This window comes from Stenella coeruleoalba, assembly GCF_951394435.1.
Source record: "Stenella coeruleoalba genome assembly, chromosome: 2".
NCBI classification, from domain to species: domain Eukaryota; kingdom Metazoa; phylum Chordata; class Mammalia; order Artiodactyla; family Delphinidae; genus Stenella; species Stenella coeruleoalba.
In genome coordinates, this window is record NC_137147.1 from 118,839,095 (window position 1) to 118,857,366 (window position 18,272).

General features: G+C 37.0%; 1 pseudogene across 1 annotated transcript; it reads left to right on the top strand.

Moving 5' to 3' along the window:
• The first annotated feature begins 16,594 nt into the window (after nt 1–16,594).
• LOC307182752 (dnaJ homolog subfamily C member 7-like) lies at nt 16,595–17,969 on the top strand (annotated as a pseudogene). The gene has a single exon. The product of its transcript is annotated as a dnaJ homolog subfamily C member 7-like (transcript).
• Nucleotides 17,970–18,272: the final 303 nt, after the last annotated feature.

Sequence of the window (18,272 nt, forward strand, 5' to 3'; positions counted from 1 at the left end):
TGAGCTGAACTCCCTATGCTATGTGGCTGCTTCCCACAACTATCTATATTATATTTGGTAGTGTACATATGTCCATGCCACTCTCTCACTTCGTCCCAGCATACCCTTCCCACTCCCCTTGTCCTCAAGTCCATTCTCTATGTCTACGTCTTTATTCCTGTCTTGCCCCTAGGTTCCTCAGAACCATTTTTTTTTTTTTTTAGATTCCATATATATGTGTTAGCATACAGTATTTATTTTTCTCTTTCTAACTTACTTCAATCTGTATGACAGTCTCTAGGTCCATCCACCTCACTACAAATAACTCAATTTTGTTTCTTTTTATGGCTGAGTAATATTCCATTGCATATATGTGCCACATCTTCTTTATCCATTCATCTGTCGATGGACACTTAGGTTGTTTCCATGTCCTGGCTATTATAAATAGTGCTGTGATGAACATTGTGGTACATAACTCTTTTTGAATGACGGTTTTCTCAGGGTATATGCCCAGTAGTATGATTGCTGGGTCTTTTCTCAGGGTATATGCACAGTAGTATGATTGCTGGGTCTTAAAACTAAAAACATTTTCTGTTTTTAGTTTTGTAAGGAACCTCCATACTGTTCTCCATAGAGGCAGTAGAAATTTACATTTCCACCAATGTTTTCTCCACACCCTCTCCAGCATTTATTGTTTGTAGATTTTTTGATGATGGCAATTCTGACTGGTGTGAGATGATATCTCACTGTAGTTTTGATTTGCATTTCTCTAATGATTAGTGATATTGCACATCCTTTCATGTGTTTGTTGGCAATCTGTATATCTTCTTTGGAGAAATGTCTATTTAGGTCTTCTGCCCATTTTTGGATTGTGTTGTTTGTTTTTTGATATTGAGCTGCTTGTATATTTTGGAGATTAGTCCTTTGTCACTTGCTTCATTTGCAAATATTTTCTCCCATTCGGAGGGTTGTCTTTTCGTCTTGTTTATGTTTTCATTTTCAATGCAAAAGATTTTAAGTTTCATTAGGTCCCATTGGTTTATTTTTATTTCCATTTCTCTAGGAGGGGGTCAAAAAGGATCTTGCTTTGATTTATGTCATGTAGTGTTCTGCCTATGTTTTCCTCTAAGAATTTTATAGTTTCTGGCCTTACATTTAAGTCTTTAATCCAGTTGAGTTTATTTTTGTGTATAGTGTTAGGGAGTGTTCTAATTTCATTCTTTTACATGTAGCTGTCCAGTTTTCCCAGCACCACTTATTGAAGAGGCTGTCTTTTCTCCACTGCATATTCTTGCTTCCTTTATCAAAGATAAGGTGACCATATGTGTGTGGGTTTATCTCTGGGCTTTCTATCCTGTTCCATTGATCTATATTTCTGTTTTTGTGTCAGTACCATACTGTCTTGATGACTGTATCTTTGTAGTATAGTCTGAAGTCTGGGAGCATGATTCCTCCAGCTCTGTTTTTCTTTCTCAAGATTGCTTTGGCTATTCAGAGTCTTTTGTGTTTTCATGCAAATTGTGAATTGTTTTGTTCTAGTTCTGTGAAAAATGCCACTGGTTGTTTGATAGGGATTGCATTGAATCTGCAGATTGCTTTGGGTAGTTTAGTCATTTTCACGAGGTTGATTCTTCCAATCCAAGAACATGGTACATCTCTCCATGTGTTTGTATCATCCTTAATTTCTTTCATCAGTGTCTTATAGTTTTCTTCATACAGGTCTTTTGTCTCCTTAGGTAGGTTTATTCCTAGGTATTTAATTCTTTTGGTTGCAGTGGTAAATAGGAGTGTTTCCTTAATTTCTCTTTCAGATTTTTCATCATTAGTGTATTGGCAGAGTGCAAGAGATTTCTGTGCACTAGTTTTCTATCCTGTTACTTTACCAAATTCATTGATCAGCTCTAGTAGTTTTCTGGTAGCGTCTTTAGGATTCTCTATGTATAGTATCATTTCGTCTGCATACAGTGACAGTTTTACTCCTTTTCTGATTTGGAGTCCTTTTATTTCTTTTTCTTCTCTGATTGCTGTGGCTAAAACTTACAAAACTATGTTGAATAATAGTGCTGAGAGTGGACTACTTTGTATTGTTCCTGATCTTAATGGAAATGGTTTCAGATTTTAAACATTGAGAACAACGCTGGCTGTGGGTTTGTCATATATGGCCTTTATTATGTTGAGTTAAGCTGCCTTTATGCCCAATTTCTGGAGATTTTTTATCATAAATGAGTGTTGAGTTTTGTTGAAAGCTTTTCTGCATCTATTGAGATGGTCATATGGTTTTTCTCCTCCAATTTGTTAATATCGAGTATCACATTGTTTAATTTGCGTATATTGAAGAATTCTTGAATTCCTGGTATAAACCCTACTTGATCATGGTGTATGATCCTTTTAATGTGCTGTTGGACTCTGTTTGCTAGTATTTTGTTGAGGGTTTTTGCATCTATGTCCATCTGTGATATTAGCCTGTAGTTTTCTTTCATTGTGACATCTTTGTCTGGTTTTGATATCAGGATGATGGTGACCTCATAGAATGGGTTGGGAGTGTTCCTCCCTCTGCTATATTTTGGAAGAGTTTGAGAAAGATTGGTGTTAGTTCTTCTCTAAATGTTTGATAGAATTCACCTGTGAAGCTATGTGGTCCTGGACTTTTGTTTGTTAGTAGCTTTTAATCAATCACAGTTTCAATGTCAGTGCTTGTGACTGTTCTGTTTATATTTTCTATTATTTCCTGGTTCAGTCTCAGAAGTTTCCCAGGTTGTCCATTTTATTGACATATAGTTGCTTGTAGTAATCTCTCATGATTCTTTGTATTTATGCAGTGTCAGTTGTTACTTCTCCTTTTTCATATCTAATTCTATTGATTTGAGTCTTCTCCCTTTTTTCTTAATGAATCTGGCTAATGGTTAATCAATTATGTTTATCTTCTCAAAGAACCGGCTTTTAGTTTTATTGTTCCTTGCTTTCATTTCCTTCATTTCTTTTTCATTTATGTCTGCTCTGATCTTTATGATTTCTTTCCTTCTGCTAACTTTGGGGTTTTTTTGTTCTTCTTTCTCTAATTGCTTTAGGTATAAGGTTAGGTTGTTTATTTGAGATGTTTCTTGTTTCTTGATGTAGGATTGTATTGCTATATACTTCCCACTTAGAACTGCTTTTGCTGCATCCCACAGGTTTTAGGTTGTCGTGTTTTCATTGTCTTTTATTTCTAGGTATTTTTGATTTCCTCTTTCATTTCTTCAGTGATCTTTTGTTTATTTAGTAGTGTATTGTGTCACTTCCGTGTGTGTATTTTTTACAGATTTTTTTCCTGTATTTGATATCTAGTCTCATAGTGTTTTGGTCAGAAAAGATACTTGATATGATGTCAATTTTCTTAAATTTACCAGTGCTTTATTTGTGACTCAAGATATGATCTATCCTGGAGAATGTTCCATGAGAACTTGAGAAGAAAGTGTAATCTGCTGTTTTTGGATGGAATGTCCTGTAATATCAATTAAGTCCATCTTGTTTAACATGTCATTTTAAGCTTGTGTTTCCTTATTTATTTTCATTTTGGATGATCTGTCCATTGGTGAAAGTGGGGTGTTAAAGTCTCCTACTATGATTGTGTTACTGTGGATTTCCCCTTTTATGGCTGTTAGTATTTGCCTTATGTATTGAGGTGCTCCAATGTTGGGTGCATAAATATTTACAATTGTTATATCTTCTTCTTGGATTGATCCCTTGATCATTAGATACTGCCCTTCTTTGTCTCTTATAATAGTCTTTATTTTAAAGTCTCTTTTGTCTGATATGAGAATTACTACTCCAGCTTTCTTTTGATTTCCAGTTGCATGCAGTATCTTTTTCCATCCCCTCACTTTCAGTCTGTATGTGTCCCTAGGTCTGAAGTCGGTCTCCTGAAGACCACATATATACAGGTCTTTTTTTTTTTTTTTTAATCTATTCAGCCATTCTATGCCTTTTGGTTGGAGCATTTCATCTATTTACATTTAAGGGAGTTATTGATATGTTTGTTCTTTTTCCCATTTTTTAATTGTTCTGTGTTTGCTATTTTAAGTCTTTTCCTTGTCTCTTGTTTCCTGTCTAGAAAAGTTCCTCTTGCATTTCTTGTGAAGCTGGTTTGGTGGTACTGAATTCTCTTACCTTTTGCTTGTCTGTAAAGGTTTTAATTTCTCTGTCAAATCTGAATGAGATCCTTGCTTGGTAGAGTAATCTTGGTTGTAGGTTTTTCCCTTTGATCTCTTTAAATATGTCCTGTCACTCTGTTCTGGCTTTCAGTATTTCTGCTGAAAGATCAGCTGTTAACCTTATAGGGATTCTCTTGTATGTTAATTGTTGCTTTTCCCTTGTTGCTTTTTATATTTTTTTCTTTCTGTTTATTTTTTGATATTTTGATTAATAGGTGTCTTGATGTGTTTCTCCTTGGATTTATCCTGTATGGGACTCTGCACTTCTGGACTTGATTGACTATTTCCTTTCCCATATTAGGGAAGTTTTCAACTATAATCTCTTCAAATATTTTCTCAGTTCTTTTCTTTTTATCTTCTTCTGGGACACCTATAATTTGAATGTTGGTGTGTTTTATGTTGTCACAGAGGTCTCTGAGATTGTACTCAATTCTTTTCAGCCTTTTTTCTTTATTCTGCTCTGCGGTAGTTATTTCACTATTTTATCTTCTGGGTCACTTGTCTGTTCTCTCTCAGTCATTCTGCTATTGATTCCTTCTGGAGAATTTTTAATTTCATTTATTCTGTTTTTCATCCCTCTTTGTTTGCTCTTTAGTTCTTCTAAATCCCTGTTATATGTTTCTTTTATTTTCTCCATTCTATTTCCAAGATTTTGGATCACCTTTACCATCATTACTATGAATTCTTTTTCAGATAGACTGCCTATTTCCTCTTCATTTGTTTGGCCTTGTGGGTTTTTACCTTGCTCATTCATCTGCTGTGTATTTCTTGTTTGGGGTCTCCTTTTTGCAGGCTGCAAGTTTGTAGTTCCCGTTGTTTTTTGGTGTCTGCTCCCAGTGAGTAAGTTTGGTTCAGTGGCTTGTATAGGCTTCCTGGTGGAGGTGACTTGTGCCTGTGTTCTGGTTTATGATGATGGATCTTGTATTTTTGGTGAGCAGGACCATGTTCAGTGGTGTGTTATGGGGTTTCTGTGAATTTATTATTATTTTAGACAGCCTCTCTGCTAATGGATGTGGTTGTGTTCCTGTCTTGTTGGTTGTTTTGCATAAGTTGTCCAGCACTGTATCTCTCTGGTCATTGAGTGGAGCTGGGTCTTAGCGCTGAGATGGAGATCTCTAGGAGATCTTTTGCTGTTTGATATTACATGGGGCTGGGAGGTCTCTGGTGTTCCAATGTCCTGAATTCAGCTCTCCCACCTCAAAGGGTGAGGTCTGACACCCGGCCAGAGCACCAAGACCCTGTCAGCCACACAGCTCAGAAGAAAAGGGAGAAATAAAAGAAAGAAATAATAAATAAATAAATAAATAAAATTTATTAAAACAGAAAAAAATATTAAAAATAAAAAAGTAATAAAAAAGAAAGAGAGAAAGAAATAAGAGATCTACCAAACTAAAAAACAAATCCACCAATGCTAACAAGCACTAAAAATTCTCCAAAAAAAACCCAAAAACAACAGACAGAATCCTAGGACAAATGGTAAAATCAAAGCTATACAGAAAAAATCACACAACATAGCATACACATACACACACACAAAAAGAGAAAAATGAATAAAAGTATATATATTTAAAAAAGGAAGAGAGAAACCAAATCAATAAACAAAGCTACGGCTGATAATAAGCTCTAAATAGTAAACTAATATAAACATAAAACCAGAAATAAATTAGATGCAGAAAGCAAACCCCAAGTCTATAGTTGTTCCCAAAGTCCACTGCCTGGAATTTGGGATGATTCATTTTCTATTCAGGTATTCCACAGATGCAGGGTACATCCAATTGATCATGGAGTTTTAATCCACTGCTCCTGAGGCTGCTGGGAGAAATTTCCCTTTCTCTTCTTTGTGCACACAGATCCTGGGGTTCAGCTTTGAATTTGGCCCCACCTCTGTGTGTAGGTCGCCTGAGGGCATCTGTTCTTCACCCAGATAAGATGGGGTTAAAGTAGAAGCTGATTAGGGGTCTCTGGCTCACTCAAACTGGGGGCAGGGTGTGGTACGGAATGCAGGTGAGCCTGGGGCGGCAGAGGCCAGCCTGACATTGCACCAGTCTGAGGTGCACTGTGTGTTCTCCCTGTCCCTGGATCATGGGACCCTGGCAGTGGCAGACTGCACAGGCTCCTGAGAGGGGAGGTGTGGATAGTGACCTGTGCTTGCCCACAGTATTCTTCGTGGTTAAAGCAGCAGCCTTATCATCTCATGCCCATTTCTGGTGCCCATGCTGCTAGCCGTGGCTCACGCCCCTGACAGGGATTTTCAAAGATTTAGTTTCAGAACACCTTTACACTCTTAAAAATTATTGAGGGGTCTCCAAGAGATTTTGTTTGTATGGATTATATCTTTCAATATTCTCTATATTAGGAATTAGAAGGGAAAAAAGCTTAAAATATTTATTCATGAAATTTATTTTTAAAAGACTATTAGAAACCCATCACATATTACCATCAGAGTGGTGATGTCATCCCATATCCTGTAGCTTCTGGAAAATGCCACTGTACGATTTTGAGGAAAGGAGAGTGGAAAAGGCAAATCATGTTTTAGTCTTCTTATGAAAAATAATATTGGACTCACAAATCCCTAAAAGGATGTCAGGGATTCTGATAGGTTCCTGGATCACAGTGTTACAACAACTCTAATAGGACAAGAGCTCTAATAAGAAAAAAATGGGTAAACTGCAGCTGGTACCCAAACTATAGAACAGTTTGTACTATTTTGTGTAATATAAGAATGAATAATAAATGCTACTAGCTGTCAAACCCATATATCTCATTTAATATTCAAAATGACTATCAAGTATGACTTAACGTCTGTACTTTTCAGATGAAAAATTTAGTTTCTGAAGGTTTAAATAAATTTCTCAGACATAAACAACAAGTTAGTGGCAGGTCTGGAATCCAAACCAGGCCCATTTTACTCCACATCCACAACTATGACTCTGGCTAGCAGCTCAGTGTATAATTACATAACAGTACTATCCAATTCTTAATCAGGCCTTATTATTTGCCAATCATTGGGCTAAACCTCTATGCTCAGAATCATTATCCCATTTAATTCTTACAACATTAGAAGGTAAGTGTTCTTATTATCCCCACTTTATGTATGTGTAGTCCTGTTGGAGAAGCTAAGTAATTGGTCTGAAGTCATAAAATTAGAAAGCAGTAGAGCTAACATCAGTGCCCAGATTTTCCTGATGTCAAAATGAGGTTTTTCAATACAACACCCTGGAAGAGTAACTATCCCAAATAACAATACAATAATAGCTAAGATGCATCAAGTGCAAAGCCTTTTTGATACACTAACTTATTTAATTCTCAAAGATGAGTCCTTGTTAAAGATGGAAAATGCTAGAGAATCAAAGTAGTATGAGATCTGAATGACACATAAGAACTGAAGAAAACAAACCAAGAAATAGCTTTCCAGAAGACATGGGTCAGGAAAAGACCATTCACAGGCCATGCGTACGACATCAGGTGTCAGGTATGGGTGGGAAATGGGATTCTTAGGGCTCATCTAAGTCCTGGAGGAAACAGCTCATGATCTGAAAAGAATGAGGACCCCAAAATTTTAAAAATCAATATTCTTTGTGTCATTCAGAAGGCAAGCGGTCCATTTCTATTTTGTATATAAGTTCATTTGTATCATTTTTTTTAAGATTCCATATGGTTACCAAAGGAGAAAGGTGGGGGAAGGGATAAATTAGGAGTTTGGGCTTAATATATACACATTACTGTATATAAGATAGATAACCAGAACAGACCTACTATATAACACAGAGAATTATACTCAATATTTTGTACTAACCTATAAGGGAAAACAATCTGAGAAAGTGTATATATATATATATATATATATATATATACACACACATACACACACTGTAAGTATATATACCAAATATATATATATGGGTGTGGTTGTGTTCCTGTCTTGCTGGACACCTGAAACTGACACAAATTGTAAATCAACTATACTTCAGTTTAAAATAAAGGAAAGTGGTCCAATTTCTTCTCATCCCCTTCTTGCCTTTCTTCCTCACTTAATTTGACTATAGAATGGGTTTCTCCCTCTATGGTTCTAGCCAGGGAGGATGCCTCAGGTTCTGTTCCTAGTGGTGAAATGTCACCACAGTAGACTATTTGCAATGCAAATCTCCAGACTTCAGCATCCGAGATTGATGTCCCCAGTGAGAACACACTTAGCTGCTGGGCTGGCTCTGAGTGTAAGTAACATAAGGTCTCTTCCAGCCTCGAGTGGTTGTCAGAGGTAACAAAGCAGGGCTGGGGAGAGATGAGCAGTGTGTCCTTCAGACACCAGCCATTAACAGCACATGGTATTAATGCATCTAAATCTGGTTGGGGCCACCAAGTCTCAGAGGAGGGCAGATGGCATACCCAAGCTGGAGCAGAGGACAAGGGGACTTTCCACAGACTATTCTGGAGCCTAATGAGAGGGAGCAGAACCCATAGAGGCAGAGCACCTGTCTGCGTCAGACTCCCATTTACATTCCCAGCGTTTCTGGGCAGCTTAGGGTGGTGTCCTGTGGTCTTCAGGCAGGGATCAGAGATCCCACAGTTCCCTGGGAAACCAGTCCTGACGGCTGAGATGAGCTGTGTGCCCCCGGGGTGGGGCGCACGGGATAGTGTTGGGGTACTTGAAACTGGGCTAGGCTCTTTTGGTGCAAGAAATTCACAAGAAAGTTTGGAAATGATCTGGAAAAAAATTAAAAATCCATATGAAACCCATCTTTTCTTTTATGCTGTAGTTGTAATTTAAAAAAGCAGCTTTTATTTAATACATTATCATCAGTGGAGAGTTTGATTTGTTGACAGCTATGTGGAAGGAGGCTCTCTGTCAGGGCCTAGAAATTACAGTTGTGAATCTATACCTTGGCTCATTTTCTAGATTTTTCCTTAGATTAATGTTTCTAAGAACCCCAGGAAAAAGAAAACATACACCAATGAGAAATAAAGCATAACCATGAAACTCCTTTTGTAATTGTAGTTTAGAGGATCAATATAGAAAACAGAAAACATTGGTAGAAAATTAATTTCTTTTGGGAGTCACAAAATATCTAAATATCTAGAACTGATGACTGTGAACATTTTGTCTTTGGCTTTCTAGATGCACACACACACACACACACACACACACACACACAAATGCACACTCAGCTTATAAATTAGCATAATCACGTGGCAATTGCAAGAAACAGGAAATAGTAGGAAATAGCAATTTTCTATCATTTTAACAGCTGCTGAGTATTAGATTATACACATGCACCACCATCAGACTTACTTGTCCCCCAGAGCTGGGCACTTAAATTTGTTTTGCTATTTTAAAAAAATTACAATAAATGTTAACATGATTTCATCTTTAAGCATTTGTCTGGTTAAATATTTTTATTTCTAAATACAAAATTGTGGAGATCATTTTTTACTCTGTTATTTTCTATTGGTCTTTCTTATTTGCACTCATAACTTCCAGGCACCTTTTAAATAAAATGATTTGGAAGAAACTTTCTCTTTTGGTCAACATAGAATTGACAACATTTCTCTCAACTTTCAAATTTGGGCCACCTTGGGAACAGGCAGAAACAAAAGTATGATGTAAATAGTAAGACCCTGGCATTGTTTTTTCTCCTACCATTATCAGGTTGAGCTTCTATATCTATTAGTGAAGATAATGTACAATATTCAAATGTGTTAGCCTAAAAATTCATTTATAAATTGGACACTTGGAACTGGGAAAATATTTTTCCATATAAATAATACAAAAAATATGTGTACATCTCCCAAGAGAATAAAACGAAGCTTACAAAACCCTTGCAATAATAATACTTAACATTATGGAGCACCTTCTAATGTCAAGCAATTTATATAAATCACCTTTAATCCATATGGACCCTAAATTATTTATATTTGTAATTTTTCATTGTAAACAGTATGATGAAGTTACTTTTTCATTTTTAACATTATACATACATTTACTTTATCAATTCATGATGTATTAGAGAATATTAAAAAATTTCATATTTGTTAAGTCATCATTCTCTATTTTGTTATAGTCTTAAAGAACTTGAAAAATAAGCAGCGAAGTTACATAAGAAATAGTCTTTATTTACTTAGGCTTTATTTACCTTTATTTGCTTTATTTGTTTGAGGTAGGAGGTGATCCTGTGAAGATTCCAAAGAGGCCCTCTGATACACTTTCAAGGACTTTACTGAGTGTCAAGACCAGGGTGTCCCTGATCCCTTACCAAGCCAAAATTTCTTTTGCAATTTATGAAATTTTTACCTTGATTGATACAATTAACATAAGTCTACTGCTTGTCATGGATGAGGTAGGCTTTCAGAAACACATGAATTAAAGGTAAACCTTCTTCTTTCACTCAAGGAAATAATTTCTTATATAGCAAGAAATTATAAGAAGACAGCATATGGTAAACTCCCATTCAATGTTAGCTTCATAATTATTTATTTGTGAATTTATAAATACACATATGTGTATTAGGAGTGTTTCCCCTCAGAAAATTCTGCTTTTGTTCTCTTGACTTCCTTTACTTTTTGTTTCTCCTAGTTTCTCCTGGTGTTTCACCCCATCTTCTTTGCCTCTGTTCTTTGGTTTTCCGTCTCTGAGTTTCATGAATTGCAAAAGAAAGTTTCACATAGTAAAAGATCAGGGTCATCATTGGTTTTGACACTCAGTTAAGTCCTTGAAAGTATATCAGAGGGCCTCTTTGGAATCTTCACAGGTCACCTCTTACCTTGAACACTAAATAAATGTAAATAAAGGCTATTTTTCATGTAATTTTATTGCCTTTTATTTTTAGCTCTTTGTTTAGTTCTAACAAAATGGAGAATGATGACATAACAAATATTTTCTTTGGTTTATGTCTCTGAGCCTCATAGCTCTCTCCTCTGACGTGGCCTTTTGGCTTAGTGGGGAATACAGGGGAGATAGCACAGGAGGATCAATCCTGATGGGGGTCATACCCTTGAATGCCCCTCAAAGTTCTAAATTATTTCTGAACTTTATACACGTCTTTTCTCTGACTACAGGGTTAAGACTTTTTAAAAGTTATTTAAAACAAATAATCCTAAAAATAAGTTTGCACAATTAAAATACTTTATTTATTTTAAATAATGGAAATTACCCAATTCATGAAGATCACAAGCCACATCTATAATATATCAGCAATGATCTTCAATTCTTTAAAATGGTATGTATCGAGTGCAGTAACATGTCACTTGCTCAGCAAGTTAAGCGCACTGTCTTACATGGTTTTTGCTGTTATTTCACATTAGTTTTATCACCCATACTTAATTCCCAACAAATTTTTTTTTTTTTTTTTTTTTTTTTTTTTGCGGTACGCGGGCCTCTCACCGTTGTGGCCTCTCCCATTGTGGAGCACAGGCTCCAGATGCGCAGGGTCAATGGCCATGGTTCACAGGCCTAGCTGCTCCGCAGCATGTGGGATCTTCCCGGACCGGGGTGCGAACCCATGTCGCCTGTATCGGCAGGCGGACTCTCAACGACTGCGCCACCAGGGGAGCCCCAGCAACAAATATTTTTGATGATTGTTATGAACTGTGTGTTTGTAACCCTCTGATTCATATATTGAAGCCCTAACCCCTAATATCATGGTACTAGAAGGTGGGGCCTTCGGGAGGTAATTAGGTTGAAGCACTCATTATGGGATTCGTGTCCTTATAAGAAGAGAAAAAGAATAGACCTCTCTTTTGTCATCATGTGAAGAGATTACAAGAAGGTAACCATCTGCAAATTAGGAAGAAGGCTCTTACAAGAACCAAGTTGTCCAGCACCTTGATTGTGGATTTCCCAGCCTCCAGAACTGTGAGGAATAAATGTTTGCTGTTTAAGCCACCCAGTCTGTGGGATTTTTGTCATAGTAGCCTGAAGACAATGACTAAGACAGTAATTTTCTTTTATCTTGTCTCTCCCAAACTATCAATTTAATTTTTATAGTAGCAACAACTCACGCTCATATTTCATCAATTTACATATTCATTAATTAAAGTATATAGTTGCAATAATGATAAACCTGGCATAAAAAGATTTTGAACAAACACACCTGATTTTTGGTCAGAATAATATTAATTCTTTTTAGGCACTGTTCCAAATTTAGCTAAAATGTCTAGGTGTGGCAGCCCACTGAGTAGTTTCCTTAGTACCAGACATAGGTATACATGTGTGTATATATATATATATATATATATATATATATATATATATATATCTGTGCTATAGTGAGAAATAGAGAGAGTATAATATCCTGTAATTCATGATATGGAGGCTGGTTCAAATCCTCTATTCCACTTTTGACCTTGAAGGTATCAGGGAAAGGAAGACCCTGTTCTCAAAGGGTGAGATATCGAGAAAGGAAATTGACTAAGTCCTCTGGTATGAGGTAGCAGACATTCTCCCCCTATTCTCAGTAGAATCTGATATGTATCCAGTGGGGGTGTTTAAAAAGTTCAGAGAGGATCTGTGAGACAGAGGCATGAAGAAACCAGAGGTAAACCTTTAAGAAAGGGAGACATGAGGAAACACTGATGGAAGGCAGTATTGACAAGTAGCACTCACAAGAGAAGGGTTGAACAGGCCAGTCCTTCCATGGTGCAAGTAAAAAAATTCCTATACTAAAGCTTTTATCACAAAGAGAGAGTTGAGCTCAAGTGGGCCTAGAAAATGCTCAATGACCACAGAGGAATCAGGGCAGCAAAGAAAACGACTAAAAAGCTGACATTAGAAGACCACACAATGAATAACCATGGTGAGTTACCTTGGATGTCCTGACTTTGGGACACACTCAGAGCTTTATTTTTCTTTAATATTCAATAACAGTATAATAAAAGCAAATGTGTACAAATTGCTTAGGACTCAGGATTCTTTAAACCCAGAGGCTATTTAATCATTCTAATAATTTTATGAAAGGGATACAATTCTCATTCCCATTATTGACTGATGAACCTGAGGCTTAGAGGGTTTTAATAACCCAACTCAAATAGCCTGAAATTCTCACCAAGGTCTCTCACTCCAGAGCCCTTGCTAGGAACTACTGCTATACTTGGTAATGCCCATATTTACATGTACCTTGAAGGTTCTGGCTTTTGTTTATAATTCTTAATTGAGATGGTAAGAGTAAGAGAGGCATATGGGGGACAGAAAATTTGAGAGAAGCTACCCTGGTGTATACAACGGTATACAACCGAAACCATTCCCCTTCGTGCCTGGCAGAGAGAGTGGATTCTAAATGTCCCTCTGTTCTCTCTGTGGTCTTCATTAGAGATTACAACAGTTACTAGATAAAGTTAAAGACTCATGTAGTGATCTTCACATTAATTGGACTGTAATGTATAGCCTTGGTCAAGCACATCTTTTCCAGCACTCCTCTCTACAGACGGCAGTCAAGCCACTTACAGAAGATGCACTGGCTACCGAGACCCCAGGGCAACCTTAAGTTTCACTGGCCTTTTAGCGGAAAACACACTTAATTTTGATACTGAAGGGCTATTAAGACTGGGGTTAAAATAAAAAATCTTTTGGAACATGGAATGTCAAATATTGGATAGGAAATGTTTTTCCCTCATATATTTTAGAAGCCCATGAGCATGCCAACCTCTGGTAACTCCACTTCAAGTTGCCAAATTCCTGTTTCATTTCGGTAAATGTGAATTGTAGTGAATAGCTGTATTAGCTCTGTTGCTATTCTGAAAGGAGATCGCTTCCATCAACTCTTTTGCAAGCAGTAGCTATGAAAAACACATGTGTGCCTGGACACCTGTTACATTCATACATTTGTAGAAACAACTACACAGATTTTCTAAACGCATGCACACATCCGTAGATAACACACCATGTGTTCCAAGTTGCTCTAGCTAATTTCAGCTTAGAGAAATCTTCCTAGAAAAAATGTTTTTGTTTAAATAAAAGGACACTCCAAAAGCAGGAGGAACACGCTGCTGTTACACATCGCTTAGAGAAGCAGAGATTCAGTAATTGGAGGATTAATTGGAAGAAAAGTGGAGTAGTGGAGAAAGTCTGCGTGTGGACTTGGGAAATGTGCATTAAAGCTACTTTGGATCACTTACTTACAAGGTTTCTAACTACCAGTTAGTCAGTTAACCTCTCTGACTCTATTGGTCACGGAAGTTTCTTTTTCGGTGAATTTTCTATTGACTCTATTGGTCATGGGAGTTTCTTTTCCAGTGAATTTTCTATTCACATTTATTTTCCCATTTTTTAATGGGAATATTTTTTCTTATAAACTTACAGAAGGTTTCAGTAAATGTGCATTCTGGACACGGATTTTTTTGTTGAATATATGCATGTCAAATACCTTGACCCAGGCTGTTGTCTGATTCCATCAATATATGATTAGAATTTGGGAAAAGCTAGTGGAAATGCACCTTCATACCACTCTTTTGAGCTGGACATTGCATATTTTATTATCCAGAAATTTCATGAGATATGTATGAGGGTGTTTCCTGCAGCATTGTTTATAATAGGAACTAATTCTTGCCAAGGCATTACTGTTTCCCAAGAACTCTTTTAAGATTTTCATTTGTACTACGTAATTTAATCCTAAAAATTATGTGGTAGGTACTATTGTTATACCCATATGAGTAAATCAAGGCACTGCAGTTAAATAATTTTCCCCAAATTACAAACAAAAGTAACCCAAAAGGGATTAGAGTCCAGGATTTCTGGCTTCAGAGCTCACACCACTCACAACAACTGTCCTGAAGTGTCATCAGTATAAGACTGAATAAATAGAGTATATTTGATAATTTAATGAAGTACTATTCTGTTAAACTATAGATTTATATGCAACAGCATGGATAAATGTCAAAATGATAAAGAAATGCTAGTTTCAAAAAGAAATGTATAAAAGTAAGCTATCATTTAAAGAATACACAAGACAGTATACAGATATAGATAAATACACATGTATTTTTATGCATTGATGTACCAAAGTTTGCAAATATGATTAGCATTAACAAATGTGAACCTCAAAAGAGAAGTAACCTCTTTAGAGGGTAAGAAGGAAAAATAATCAACATATTTCTTTCTTTCAAAATAAAAAGAGAAAAATGAAGCAAATATGGCAAAATATTTCATCTGTTAAATATGGATAGTGAGTACAAGAATACACTATAAATTGTTTTCCCTACATTTTATGTTTAAAATATTTCACAAATCAAAATTTAAAAAGAAAAAGAGGTAATACATGAGGGTCCTTTGTAAAAACTAGCATACTATACAAATGGGAACTATTTGTTTTGATCATCAAAAGTGAAGCAGAGGGGCTTGATTTCCAAATGTCTGAGTAAAGATTTCTGAAAATCCTCTCCCCTATAAAAGCTATATAAACTCTGCAAATGAATTAAAGGCTTGAAAAAATCCATGAAATGTTTATTCAAGAAAAAACAACTAAATTTTAGTCAAAACAGTGAGCCCTGCAGTCTTTTAGCTTGCCATAATCCGATCACTCTCTCCCCAGCTCCATGGGAGCTTTGAAAAGCAATAGTCTCACAACTATACTAACTGTGAAATCAAGTAGTCTAGCAGCCACCGGAGGAGCCAGAATAGTTTGGAGCTTCCAAAAAAGCCCCAGAGAACTGTCACCCTTTGACTTGCTTGCAGCATGATGAAAAGTCCAGTTTCAGTACTTGTTTTTACTTGACCCAACTCAGAACTCACTCTCTGTCAACAGCCCTAACCTGTATGGTATTTGCTGAAAAGAATCAACAGCAATTGTTTAACATAACAGTTGCCTGAGGTAGTGACACCAGTCAGAGGTAAAACTTAGGGCTTTGTCAGGCTCCGCATAATCAGGAAGTGAAGGCTAAGACAGAGAGGTAGACTGCTTTTCAAAACATTAAAGACATGCTCAACAGAGCCTCTCAGCAAAGGTTGGTAGACTCACTGGTTCACGACATTTAAGAAAATCTCTGTTAGCTTACAACTAGGATAACTGAGCACACATCAATTGCCACATAACAAATAATACACACTTTAAAGAAATAGTCAAAAAATACTAAATAACAATAACAATAAAACAAATAACAATGACAACAAACCCTAGTGGGAGAGAGAATTGGATTGCTAAAGGTGCCACAGTACATTATTCTAAATGTCTAGATAATCAATAAAAACTTACAAGATACCCCAAAAAACAGGGAAGTATAACCCATACACAGGCAATGGGAAAAACAAGCAGCCAATAGGAACTGACTCTGAGAATTCTAGTAAGATGTTAAACTTAAATCAGCTATCATAAATACATGCAAAGAACTAAAGGAAAACATATATAAAAATGAGAAATATGTGTCACCAAAAAAAAAAGAATATCAGTAAAGAGACAGGAAGTGTAAAAAAGAACCAGGTAGAGGGTCCCAGAGGTAAGATGGTGGCTGCCCTGGAGTGCAATGTGGTAACTGCGGCAACTGAACCAGAGCTGCTATATGACGAGGAAGCAAAGAGATATGTGTCCTAAAAATGCTAGCTATTACAGGAATCGAGCAGCCACCTTGATGATGCTCAGAAAGTTCTGGGAAGTTCTTGGAGATGTACAGCAGTCAGTGAGGGACATCTACGAGAGGACAAATGCCACCTATCTCTAGGGAATGCTATGGTGGCATGTCGTAGTTTCCAGAGAACCCTAGACCTGGGTCAAAAAAATGCTCAGGTACAACAGGAGTTCAAGAATGCCAATGCAATCATAGAATATGAGAAAATAGCAGAAACGGATTTTGAGAAGCGGGATTTTCGGAAGGTTGTTTTCTGCATGCACCATGCCCTAGAATATGCCCCTGCCTGCCATCACTTCAAAATCCTCAAAGCATAATGTTTAGCAATGCTGGGTCATTATCCAGAAGCACAGTGTGTGGCCAGTGACATTTTACAAATGGATTCCACCAATGCCGATGCTCTGTATGTACGAAATCTTTGCCTTGATTATGAAGATTGTATTAAGAAGGCGGTTCAGTTTTTTTGTCCAAGCTCTCAGGATGGCTCCTGACCAGGAGAAGGCCTGCGTCACTTGCAGAAATGCCAAAGCACTTAAAGCAAAGAAAGAAGATGGGAATAAAACATTTACAGAAGGAAATTACAAGCTAGCATGTGAACTGTACACAGAAGCCCTGGGGATAGACCCCAATAATATAAGAACAAACGCTAAACTCTACTGTCATCGGGGTATGGTTAATTCCAAGCTTAAGAAACTAGATGATGCAATAGAAGACTGTACAAATGCAGTGAAGCTTGATGACACTTATATAAAAGCCTACTTGAGAAGAGGCCAGTGTTACATGGACACAGGACACTATGAAGAAGCAGTACGGGACTATGAAAAAGTATATCAGATGGAGAAAACAAAAGAACACAAACAGCTCCTAAAAAATGCACAGTTGGAACTGAAGAAGAGTAAGAGGAAAGATTACTACAAGATTCTTGGAGTAGACAAGAATGCCTCTGAGGATGAGATCAAGAAAGCTTATCGGAAATGGGCCTTGATGCACCATCCAGATCACCACAGTGGAGCCATTGCTGAAGTTCAGAAGGAGGAGGAGAAAAAGTTCAAGGAAGTCAGAGAAGCTTTTACCATTCTCTCTGATCCCAAGAAAAAGGCTCGCTATGACAGTGAACAAGACCTGGATGAAGAGGGCATGAATATGGGTGATTTTCATGCAAACAATATCTTCAAGACATTCTTCGGTGGTCCTGGGGGTTTCAGCTTTGAAGCATCTGGTGCAGGGAACTTTCTTTTTCACTTTGGCTAATGAAAGGAAACCATCCAGAACCCAGAGAATGCAGACTTGCTCAGTTTAACCTCCAGTGTGGACACAGTTCGCCTCCTCCCTTCATCATGATCCACGTACTTAGAGCAGTTTCATTCTTTCAATTAGATACCCTGTGTCTGAGTGAGTGGGGTGAAGGAAAGCGAGCCAGCACCGAAGACTGCGGGTAGGGGAGGGAGGTGGGGGTGGACAGGGCAGCTTGTGTATTTTTGTTTTACTGTTTAACTTTATTAAAACAAAACAAAACAAAAAACGAACCAAGTAGATATTCTACAGTTGGAAAGT